The sequence below is a fragment of the Bubalus kerabau genome, chromosome 18, assembly GCF_029407905.1.
Source record: "Bubalus kerabau isolate K-KA32 ecotype Philippines breed swamp buffalo chromosome 18, PCC_UOA_SB_1v2, whole genome shotgun sequence".
NCBI classification, from domain to species: Eukaryota; Metazoa; Chordata; class Mammalia; order Artiodactyla; family Bovidae; genus Bubalus; species Bubalus kerabau.
The window spans coordinates 28,579,991-28,593,200 of record NC_073641.1 but is presented as its reverse complement, the minus strand read 5'-3'; positions in this window follow the sequence as shown (position 1 = coordinate 28,593,200).

The window sequence follows — 13,210 nt, the reverse complement described above, 5'->3', positions numbered from 1 at the left end:
TTTTTTTGAACATATTTTCTCACCTCACATAAAATAAAATTCTATAAAAAGTATTTTTTTCTGACATCTTTGCCATCCTTGTCTATCTTATCAAGAGGAAGGGTAAGGGGGAGGAAAATATAAACTCAGGAAACAGAGAAAAATCTAATAAATCAAAACTGGACAGAGGGCTCCATTGAATTTAAGTAACTAAAGAAAGTACTTTATATTTAAGCTATCATTTGCGGTTTATGTGTTAATACATCTTAGTTAGATATACTGAGATTATGCCCAAATTCTACATTAGACTTAATTTTAATAGATAGATTAGATAACTAGATTAATAGAAGATAGACCCCTGAATCACTGACTGTTGGATTTCAATCTGCCAAAGATAATGAAAATTAAGACCAGTATTCTTGTAAGCCTCTTAGTGTAGTATTAACTAAAGGGTTAATATTGCATCTTTGAACACAAACTTCCTTCTGTTTCACTTAGGACCAGTTCATCCCCAGAATTAGTCAAGTCAGTGAAATGAGTATATACAACGGAGAATTTTGAGGCTTAGGCTGCCACTTTGTTACTTAAAGCAAGCTACGTTCCAATAAATTATCGTCAAGTTCAAAAAGAACTGCATTTATTCCTTTGTGACCTTTAGTCAAACTGTGTATAATGCTGTTTCCTGTACAAGAACCACCTGTACAGATAAGCCTTGATATATGTTCATGATAATTTGGCAAAATATGGCTCAACTTTATTTTCAAAGCCCTGTTGTATTTTCTTTATCTTAAGGATAGGGAGCTATTTTGTAATACTGCTCAAATTAAATGCCTAAATAAGATGCTAAAAAGAGGCATAGTCTCTCTTTGTAAAAAGTACATTTACATCAAGTGCACTATATATATTTTAACAAATGTAATTATCTTTCTCATAAAAGTAAAGGATAAAAAACAGATATAGTAACATAATACTAAGTCAATTATTATTATCAAATGTACTGTAAAATCCTCCACAAATAGATTCATTATATTTACAAGGACCATGTCTTTTATGTACATGTTAGGTAACCTGGTTGACTTTATCCAAATTCAGAAGAATAGGATCAATGATCAGAGATGTGAATTGATCATCTTAATAGCCTTTTTCCCCCCACACAAATACACTGTTCTTTGATCAGCTCTAAGCCAGGTAGAGCATTTTACCTCTGTAGGCCTTTTATGACATGAAAGTCCAGGGGAAATGGTTGATAATTTGTCATGGCTTATCACTGCCTTTAAAAAGAATGGAAACTCTGCTGCATCATTTACTGCAGAGTTCTCCACAATAAAGTGTCTTCTAACCTCTTCAGCTTCATCTTGTTTCAGTTCCTTCAATAAGTCATCAAAGACTCTCTTGAGGCTTCCTGTTACACGTGCTGTGCCCTCTGCCCTCTGTATTGTCCCCAAACTCATCACACTGCTGGTTCCTTCTCTTCTTGGATAAAGGACACACCCTCTCTGTTGCTGACCCATGCCACTTAAACTCTCCCTCCATCAATATCCCCCATCCTCCAATATTTTATGTCATAACACCATATGTTTGCTTTGTATCACTCTCCAAAATCTGTAATTTGCCTGTTTATCATTTATTTACTTATTCACTATTTGTCTCCTCTATTAGTTAACTAATTCATCTCAATTCCAATTAGAACTGTGGTGTTAGCACTAGTACTACTATAACAACTACTTATATGAACTAATATTTGTTAGTTATTTAATTAGGTGGTAAGTATTTTATACATAGACACTTATTTAATACTCATTATAACCTGTAAGTTATTATATTTGTACTTATTTTATGTATGAGAAATCAAAGTATAGAACAATTAAGTAACTAGCTCATAATCACAGAGCATATAAGAGACTGAATGTGAATTCAGAAGGGTTAGACTATGATTCACCTTGCGTGCATGCTCAGTCATGTCCAACTCTTTGCGGCGCTGTGGACTGCAGCTCACCAGACTCCTCTGGCAATGGTGTTTTCCAAGCAAGAATACTGGAGTGGGTTGCCATCTCCTCCTCCAGGGGATCTTCCCAACCCAGAGATCTAACCCACCTCTCTTATGTCTCCTGCATTGGCAGGCAGATTCTTTACCATTGTGCTACCTGGGAAGCCAATGATTCACCTTACTGATAGAATATTATAATAATGCACATTAAAATAATTTTGGCTTCCCAGGTAGCACTAATGGAAAGAATCCACCTGCCAAGGCAGGAGACATAAGGGACATGGTTAAATCCCAGAGTGGGGAAGATCCCCTGGAGAAGGGAATGGCAACCTACTCCAGTATTCTTGCCTGGCGAATGCCATGGACATAGGAGCCTGGCAGGCTATGGTTCACAGCGTCATAAAGAGTTGGACAAACCTGAAGCAACTTAACACAAATACGTAATAATTTTAGGGGAAGGGTGAGTGCTCATTGAACTAAATGGTATATGTTACTCTTTTCTCAGCAGTGGAATTTAAATAGAATTATGATGCCAAAGTCAGGGTTATCCTTCCTGGAGGACACTCTCCTTACATGTTCACTAGTATCATTTTGATGTCTGTGCTTATTGTGTTAATGTAAAATTTAGTTAAATAATAAAAATAATTCTGTTACATTAAAATGTAAAATAAATAGGATGCTAAAAAAGATATAAAGCATAGTCCTTCTCTCCCCAAATTGATTCATGTTATCATGAGTATATGCAATAAGTCAAATCATATATCATTGTGCCTAAATTAATTAATAGTACAGACTGAGCTGAAGTTTTCCAGATAAAGGTGTAGATGTTGACCAGTACTGAACATCTCAATCATAGACAACACTTTCCATGGTGCTTTAAAAAGTTTCTCTAGTCTACCTTAAGTGTCTGTTCATTTAGAAAACACCCTAATTTAGCTATACTTTCCCTTTAAATTCTCAACATTATTGTTTTACCTATATCTATTTACTTCCTAGAGCTGGACTTGAGAGATTTAAATTGTTGGTTTTCCCAATTTAAGAGGTTAATATAAATGACAAATTATATGGTACCCCTATAACTGATCAAAGTTCTAAAATTGACATAACAATGTCATGTTAAGACTGACATAACTGACTCTAACATGTGTGTGCATGCTCAGTTGCTCAGTCATGTACAACTCTTTGTGACCCTATGGGCTGTAGCTTGCCAGGCTCCTCTGTCCATGATTTTTTTTTCCAGGCCAAGAATACCAGAGTGGGTTGCTATTTCCTTCTCCAGGGATCTTCCTGACCCAGCAGTCAAACTCATGTCCCCTGCATCTCTGGCATTGGCAGGCAGATTCTTTACCACTGAGCCACCTGGGAAGTCTGACTCGAATACACTGAGTACAAATTCGTAAATGTGTGGAATAAAGTCCTCTGCATTAACCTTGGCAAATATTCAACCCAACATCTATGAGTGCCAGAGAGATTTTCACCACAGTGCAGGAGTGCTGGTTATTTCAGAGCCAAGAAGGAAAGTGTAGGGTGAAATTATACTGTAGACATTCAGAAATTCAGCGGTTGTCTGGTTGATAATGCTTTTTCCTGATCCACCCACACAGTAGGATCACCTGTGGACATTCATACATACAAAGATATGTGAGAATCCATTCCAGATATACTAGCTCTTGAATTTTGTACTTCTCTGAAAATAAGACTTGAAAAATTATTAAAACCTCTATAAAGAATTAGGATACATGTCCTAAATTGAGAGCTCAAGCTCTTAGTTCTAGAACATGCATTACAGACAAAAGACTGAGCACATAGACGTATATATCTACAGGTTTGGGTTTCAGCAGCTTATATTCACAAAGTTATTTACTATCTTCAGTTTGAATTCATGATGCCATACATGAAGGGATGTCTGGATCATGTTCTCATGGTCCAAACAGATAGACTTATTACAGGTAATGTCCACCTAACCACCTCTGCATCATTTTCCTTTTGAAAAGAAATTCTTGAGGGTTTGGATTGGAGAAAAATCAATGCCCTTAATAAATCTTGAAATTCAAATATAAGTGATAAGTTTGTTATGCTTTAATGTTTTTGACTGCAGTCCTAAAAGTTATACTCAGTTCTTTGTTGGCTCATATTTTAACTATTTTTTAAAAAAAAAAAAAACTTGATTAGTTTGTTTCCTTGACAACAATACATGAGAAGAACAACTTAAGGGATGGGAAGAAAGGCTGGTTAGAGTTAAAGAGTCTATGAGCATAGGTGGAATGTGACACATGAAAGAATAATACATTAGATTTAAAGGATGCCTAAGAAAAACACCAAAGGCAAATACCACTCTAATAATATACAGTGTAATTAAGCATGCTCATAATGACTCCAAGTCAACAAGAAAAGATGAACATAATTTTAGTTTTCCCCATGATATAAGACAAAGACTTAAGTACATTTTAGAAAGAGCCCTTGAAAAATCATATTTTAAAGCCAGCATTCTTAAGAGAGAGATCTAAGAGTATAAGTAGTTCTCATGTATAGGAAAAATTATGAATAATCAGTGAATTTTTTAAGTACTTTACTTAAACACTTTACATTTCAACAACTATTCTCTAATTGATTCATTTAGGTTTTCTTTCACAAATATTTATTGAGAACTACCATGTGTCAGAAGTTGAATTGGGTATTGAAGTAGACCAGGGTGAATTCAATATTCTTAAGGGGTTGTTAGGTATTAGCCAAATAAAAACAAAGAGAATAACACTGCAAAGATGGTAAATGTCCCTAAAAGAAAAGTATCATGCTCTGAGTGATAAGGAATATCATCTCCATTAGGAAAGTAGTAAGTTTTCCTGAGAAATCTAAAAACTCTGTTTAATAATAGAGAATGGAGGGAAAGATTTGGAAGGATGGGGTGGGTGTAGCCAGCCCAAGAGCCTATAGTTAGAGGGCATGGAATCCAAGGAAGAGACAGTAGCAAGCAATGAACTGAACCAAAAAATAAAATCAATAAAAAAAACATATACCTTAAAGGCATATATGATTCAATTGTCTAACAGACAAAAGCACAGAACTTTTTTGTTGTTTTTTTATTTATTTATTGAAGGATAATTGCTTCACAGAATTGTGTTGTTTTCTGTCAAACCTCAACATGAATCAGCCATAAATATACATATATCTCCTCCCTTTCAAAACTCCCTCCCATTTCCCTCACCATCCCACCCCTCTAGGTTGATACAGAGCCCCTGTTTGAGTTTCCTGAGCCATACCTCAAATTCCTGTTGGCTATCTATTTTGCATATGGTAATGTAAGTTTCCATGTTACTCTTTCCATACATCTCACCCTCTCCTCCTCTCTCCCCATGTCCACAAGTCTGTTCCCCATATCTGTTTCTCCATTGCTGCCCTGTAAATAAATTCTTCAGGACCATTCTTCTAGATTTTGTATATATGTGTTAGAATATGATATTTATCTTTCTCTTTCTGACTCACTTCACTCTGTATAATAGGTTCTAGGTTCATCCACCTCCTCAGAATGGACTCAAATGTGTTCCTTTTTATGGCTGAGTAATATTCCATTGTGTATATGTACCACTGTCTCTTTATCGATTCATCTGTTGATGGACATCTGGGTTGCTTCTAGCTATTGTAAATAGTGCTGCAGTGAACAATGGGATACATGTGTCTTTTTCAATTTTGGTTTGAAAAATTGCAACCAAATTTGGGATTGCTCGGTCATATGGTATTTTTATTCCAAGTTTTTTAAGGAATCTCCATACCATCTTCCATAGTGGCTGTATCAATTTACATTACGACCAACAGTGCAAGAGCGTTCCCTTTTCTCCACACCCTCTCCAGCATTTATTGTTTCTAGACTTTTTTGATGATGGCCATTCTGACCAGTGTGAGGTGATATCTCATTGTAGTTTTGATTTGCATTTCTCTAATAATAAGTGATGTTGAATATCTTTTCATGTGTTTGTTACTCAGCTGTACGTCTTCTTTGGAGAAATGTCTAAGTCCTTTTTCCCACTTTTTGATTGGGTTGTTTGTTTTTCTGGTGTTGAGTTGTATGAGCTGCTTGTATATTTTGGAAATAATCCTTTGTCAGTTGTTGCATTTGGTATTATTTTTTCCCATTCTGAGGGCTGTCTTTTCACCTTGCTTCTAGTTTCCTTGGCTGTGCAAATGCTTTTAAGTTTAATCAGGTCCCACTTGTATACTTTTGTTTTATTCTGTTACTTTAGGAGGTGGGTTATAGAAGATCTTGCTTTGATTTATGTCATCGATTGTTCTGCCTATGTTTTCCTCTAAGAGTTTTATAGTTTCTGGTCTTACACTTAGGTTTTTAATTTGTTTTGAGTTTATCTTTGTGTATGGTGTAAGGATGTGCTCATATTTCAGTCTTTAACATGTAGCTGTCCAGTTTTTCCAGCACCATTTATTGAAGAAGCTGTCTTTGCCCCATTGTATATTCTTGCCTCCTTTGTCAAAAATAAGGTACCCATAGGTGCATGGGTTTATTTCTGGGAAAAGCACTGCATTCTGCACTAGTGTACTTCTGGAAATTAAAAACTATATATCATTTCACTGTTCTTGATGAAACCACTTAAGTCTAAATAAATGCAAATCTTGAAGAGAACTCATTTTTTAATCCTGTGAGTAGAACCCCATCCTTACATTTTTGAAGTATAAATCCAGTAGCCCATATGACATTTTCTACTGGATGATTCCAGCCCCTCAAACTCAATGCATCTAAAACTGAACTTGTAAACACAGATCATCCAAATATCATGTGCTTTTGCTTTACATTCTCAGTGTGTGTGTGTGTGTGTGTGTGTGTGTGTGTGTGACCTCAGTTGTGCCCGACTTTTTGCAATCTCATGGACTGTAGTCCATCAGGCTCTTTTGTCCATGGGATTTTCCAGACAAGAATACAGGAACAGGTTGTCATTTCCTTTTCCAGAGATCTTCCTGACCCAGAAATTGAATTGCATCTCCTACATCTCCTGTAAAGGGGTTCTTTACCACTAGCACCACCTTCTCAGTAAGTGGTACTATCATTTATCCAATTTATTTAAGTCAGAAAACAGGCTATTACTCTTTACATATAGTCTCTGAGGAGTGAAATTAGTGTATAAAAATTTTATTTATGTTATACCTCAAGTATCTCATCTGTGGAAAAAAGTAAAGTAATTGCAAATGATAGTTAAAGGAATAGGTGCACGTAACATATTGATTAAAAATAATAAAATGGTGATGTATTTGAGTCTCAGTATTTACTTCTACCAAAATTCTGACATATAGTTGTTATTGCTGCTATTGTTCAGTTGCTAAGTTGTGCCCAACTCTTTGTGAGCCCATGAACTGCAGTTCACCAGGCTCTCCTGTCCTTTACTACCTCCCAGAGTTTGCTCACACTCATGTCCAATGAGTCCATGATGCCATCCAACCATCTCATCTTCTGCTGCTCCTCTGTCCTTTTGCCTTCAGTCTTTCCCAGCATCAGGGTCTTTCCCAATGAGTATGCTTTTCACAACAAGTGGCCAAAGTATTGAAGCTTCAGCTTCAGCATTCAGTACTTCCAATGAATATTCAGGGTTGATTTCCTTTAGAATTGATGGGTTGGATCTCCTTGAAGTCCAGGGGATTCTAAAGAGTCTTCTCCAGTACCAGAATTCAAAAACATCTGTTCTTCAGCACCCAGACTTCTTCACAGTCTAATTCTCACATCTGTGCATGACTACTGGAAAGTATTTATTTTTATATATTCTCTCATCTTCTTCACCAGATTATAGTTAAGGGGTATGAAAATTAATGTTTTATTCAGTTTGAAATTTAGTCTCATCTAAAAAATTAAATGCTGTCTTAAATTTTTTCTCATTCTCCCTCTAATATGTCAATAGGAACAAATTTTTAAATCTTCCATTCCTCTTTTCCTTTCCAAGATAACTTCTGGGTTTTGATTAGATGGATATAGATTACTCAATCTCATATTACAGAGGAGAGTTTACAATCTCTTGGATCCTAGTGTGTATGGACAAATCTATCCTTTGTCTGAGTGTTGCCTGTATGCTTGTTTGCTACAAGTCTGTTTTTGATATGTATCATGGGAGTGTCTCTCTAAGCTTGGGTTCAGTACAATGACATGCCCTTATGAAAGCTTCTTCACTGGTGATCAAGACAACTCTTGGTCTCCTGTGACTCACTTTGGTCCTGGTACAAAGGGTACATTCAACCAACTTTACCCTCATTCAGTTGTTCCCTCTGGTGAGCTTTAAATACAGATTCTCAACCACTTCTGGGTTCTGTCTCAACAATGCTTAAATATTGATAGATCAAAGAAGTTCTTGGAACATTTTAGTCTGTAATAGTTGAAGATTCCCTGAAAAATGATGAAAGTGAGATTTTTTTTTGAAAAATCACCTCTTAATTTACCAAAATGTTAAAATGTACCTTACTCATCATTTCTGAAATACTGATATTTTTAGCTGTATATAACAGTTCAGTTCAGTCAATTGTGTCCGACTCCTTGAGACCCCATGGACTGCAGGACCCCAGGCTTCCCTGTCCATTGCCAACTCTTGGAGATTGCTCAAACTCATGTCCGTTGAGCTGGTGGTACCATCCAACCACCTCCTCTTCTGTTGTCCTCTTCTCCTCCTGCCTTCAATCTTTCCCAGCATCAGGGTCTCTTCAAATGAGTCAGTTCTTCGCATCAGGTGGCCAAAATATTGGAGTTTCAGGTTCAATATCAGTCCTTCCAATGAATATTCAGGACTAATTTCCTTTAGGATGGACTGGTTGGATCCCCATGCAGTCCAAGGGACTCTCAAGAATCTTCTCCAACAACATAGTTCAAAAGCACCGTTCTTTGGCACTCAGCTTTCTTTATAGTCCAACTCTCACATCCATACATGACTACTAGAAAAACCATAGCTTTGACTAGATGGACCTTTGTTGGAAAAATAATGTCTCTGCTTTTTAATATTCTGTCCATGTTGGTCATAACTTTTCTTCCAAGGAGCAAGTGTCTGTTAATTTCATGGCTGCAGTCACCAACTGCAGTGATTTTGGAGCCCCCCAAAATAAAGTTTGTCACTGTTTCCAATGTTTCCCAATCTATTTGCCATGAAGTGATGGGACCAAATGCCATGATCTTAGTTTTCTGAATGGTGAGTTTTAACCCAACTTTTTCACTCTACTTTTTCACTTTCATCAAGAGGCTCTTTAGTTCGTCTTCATTTTCTGCCATAAGGGTGGTGTCATCTGCATATCTGAGGTTATTGATATTTCTCCCAGCAATCTTGATTCCAGCATGTGCTTTATCTAGCCCAGTATTTCTCATGATGTACTCTATATATAAGTTAAATAAGCAGGGTGACAATAAGCAGCCTTGACACACTCCTTTTCCTATTTGGAACCAGCCTGTTGTTCCATGTCCAATTCTAACTGTTGCTTCCTGACCTGCATACAGATTTCTCAAGAGGCAGGTCTGGTGCTCTGGTATTCCCATCTCTTGAAGAATTTTCCACTTTGTTGTGGTCCACACAGTCAAAGGCTTTGGTATAGTCAATAAAGCAGAAGTAGATGTTTTTCTGGAACTCTCTTGCTTTTTTGATGATCCAACGGATGTTGGCAACTTGATCTCTGGTTCCTCTGCCTTTCAAAATCCAGCTTGAACATTGAAAGTTCACAGTTCACATACTGTTGAAGCCTGGCTTGGAGAATTTTGAGCATCACTTTACTAGCCTGTGAGATGAGTGCAATTGTGCAATAGTTTGAGCATTCTTTGGCATTGCCTTTCTTTGGGATTGGAATGAAAACATGCTGCCCTTATTGGGCATTTGTATGCAACTTTTACACATTCACCATATTTAATATGGTAAATTTGTTCACATCCGCTGGTTGTGATTCACACACAGCAAAGTGGTTCACACTTTTCTGGTTGCTTTCCCATGGTGACTTTAGATTTGGCCACAAGACTTGCTTTAGCCAATGAGTAATAGCAAAACTGACACAGTTTGACAAATGTGATATGACAATGAATGGGAAAAGCACATGCCCATTGGTGTGCAACTTCCTACATCTCTGTAACTCTGCCTTTACGTGAATACCTGCCTAGCCTGCTGAGAGGTGAGAAACCTTGTAGAGACCACAATCATGACAGCTGTCACAAGCAAGGACATTATAAAACGGATAGCCCACAGTCAGACAGCCAACTACTGAGAGACAGATAAATTAGTCCAGGTGAGATCAACCAAGCCGGTCCCAGACTAGAAGCAGCCAGCAGAAGCCAGCCAAAATCACCATTCCAAAAAATTGTGAAATAAATGACTATATTTTAAACCATTAGCTTTGAGTTAAGTTTTATTGCAGCAAAAGCTAATTGTATTCCACACATGACTTACATTGTTTAAATTTTTCTTCATCAAAACAAAGTTGTGTTTAAATATCCACTTTATTTTTACCCTAAGCAAACTTTAGAAATTCTATTATATATAGAATTTGCTAACACTTACCTTTAAGCACTGAAAAAGTGATGCTTTTCAACTATGGTGTTGGAGAAGATTTTGGAGAGTCCCTTGGACTGCAAAGAGATCAAACCAGTCAATCCTAAAAGAAATCAGCCCTGAATATTCATTGGAATGACAGATGCTGAAGCTGAAGCTCCAATACTTGGGCCATTTGATATGGAGAACTGACTTACTGGAAAAGACCCTGATGCTGGGAACGATTGAAAGCAGGAGGAGAAGGGGATGACAAAGGATGAGATGGTTGGATGGCATCACCAACTCAATGGACATGAGTTTGAGCAGGCTCTGGGAGTTGGCGACGGCAAGGAGGCCTGGTGTGCTGCAGTCCATGGGGTTGCAAAGAGTTGAACATGACTGAGTAACTGAACTGATCTGAACTGAAACTTTCTCCCCATCACTGGTGTGAGAATGGGAGAGGAGAAAGCAGATACACACAAAAGAATAACTAAAGAAATGAGTATTAGGAGATAAAGTTGTAATACATATCAATAAGGCACCATTAGACACAATTTTATTATTGTATACACACATACACACAAACTATTTTGAGTGGGGTTCAAAAGAGTATTGTACCATAAAAAAGGTGATAATCCTTCTGTTACAAAACTAATGATCTGTTTCTGGAAAACCATATGATTGTTTGTCACCCTTTCATTACCAGAAAGACATAAACTAGAGTGAGTTCAAATAATGGTGAAGGCTTGGAATCATTGACTTATTTACTAAAGAAGCTAAATACTTATTGATTGTCTAAATGACAATGGAGAGAGAAAACAATAACGATTCATGGATGTTTGACATGGATGAGAGCAGCTCTAACCTGCCTGCCATTAAAACTGAACTAGAGCCCTAAAGGTCATTTTTGTGGAGAGGATTTTAAAATAAAGAAAAATCTTCTTGTCCATCTCATCTCAAATGCCAGAGGCCTACATAAAAATAATTGGTAGTTAAAAGTAGTACCAAATCTAAAAATATAGCAATTCCTTCCAGAAAAGAAGTTTTGTAAGCAAGCATTATATAATGACATAAAGCCATGCGTGGTACATAGCAGACACCCTCAAGAGTTACTACAACTCTGAAAGCACTACAGCTGCCTTTACTGTCTCTCCTCCTCCTCTTCCTCTATCTAGTACTACTATTTTTGCTGGAAGGTTTTCATCTTAACTTAAAAGACCCGCTTGAATAACAAATTGCACCATCTCTATGACTTATGATCTTTTCTCTCAGTTACTATTTCTCTTCTCTGTTCTCATAGGTATAACTCATTCAGGTTCACTGGTCATATAATTTTGAACTGTAAGTGATCTTAAATATCATGTAACTTAAAGCCCTTTTGCAAAGAATCAGGGTACTAGAATAAAAGGATTTGGAACTTGTGTCTGTCACTCCATTGTGTGACTTCAGGCAAGATGCTAAATTTGTCACAACTTCTTTTGTTGTAACCACACATTCTGGGAAACAAACTCACTCAGAAGGACAATGCAAATAGTGGAGTGCAGTTTATTATACCGGCGGGCCCAAGGCAGAGTCTCCTCTTAGCCAAGGACCCCAGCCAGTTTTTGTGAAAACCTTATACACCCTAAGTGTATGTGCTCAAACCCGCCTCCTCAAATTCTCTGAAACTAGTCTGAATAAAGGAAAAGAAAAATACCATCAAATTTAACCCATGATTCATATGCCTTAAACCCATGATTCCTATGCCTTAAGCCTAGGTAGTTAACAGTGGACAATTGTCAATAGGCCTGTGGTCATCACCCAGTAAGCATAATAGAATTTATGATTCTATTCAGTTACACAGATAATTAGGGTATTGTTTTAGGCATGGAGAGTCTAGGTATGAGCCCTGGGGCTCTTCCTTCCGAGGTGTCTGATTTTCCAGTTGGTATGTTGTTTCCATAGATCCTGGGCATATAGTTCAAAGTCCACGGTCTGGCCCAAGATGGAGTCCTGCTTTCAAGATGGAGCCTGTTCTGTCTGATTCCTCCTTCACTTTGTCTATAACATGAAAAAAATAACAACATTTACATCTGACTACCACTGTTTCAGAATGCTAGTAAAACACGTATTTGTTTTTACTCTAGAAGGAAATTAGGCAGCCTCAAAGTGATTCCTTCTTTACCAAGACCTTCCCCTAAAAGACCTAAAATTCCTATCTCCTTTCACTTGCCTCTTTTGAATCCAAACTCTTAAGACATTTCTCTGTCCATTTCTATTCTTTGCTGTCCTCTTCTAGAATTGCTCTTTTATAGTTACCTAAGTGACTTAAGTTCAGCTCAATTTCTTTTGATGAATTTGATAGCTTCATATTGAGTTCTTGCTCTACACCGAGAATTGTATGAGGTTTCCAAGTAGGTAAATTATATGCCATTATTCTTGAAGTGTTTTCACCATCTTCCAGTTATAGAGACAGACGGCTAGTAAATCATGTGAAGCACACAATCAAATCACCAATAGTGACTGAATTATGAAATCTAGTGGAAAAATTTTATGCTAGCATCTTGTTTCTTAAGCATTATTTTACCGTGTGATGAGAACATTGTACCACTATAATATACTGACTAAAAATGAACAACATGAAGCTAGCTAATCATGAGGAAACAGCAGAAAAACCCAAATGATGGGACATTTTACAAATAGTATCCTTTAATATCCATACATATACAGGTTGTGAAAGTCGTAGAATGACAAAGGAAATATTTTACATTGAAGGAGATTA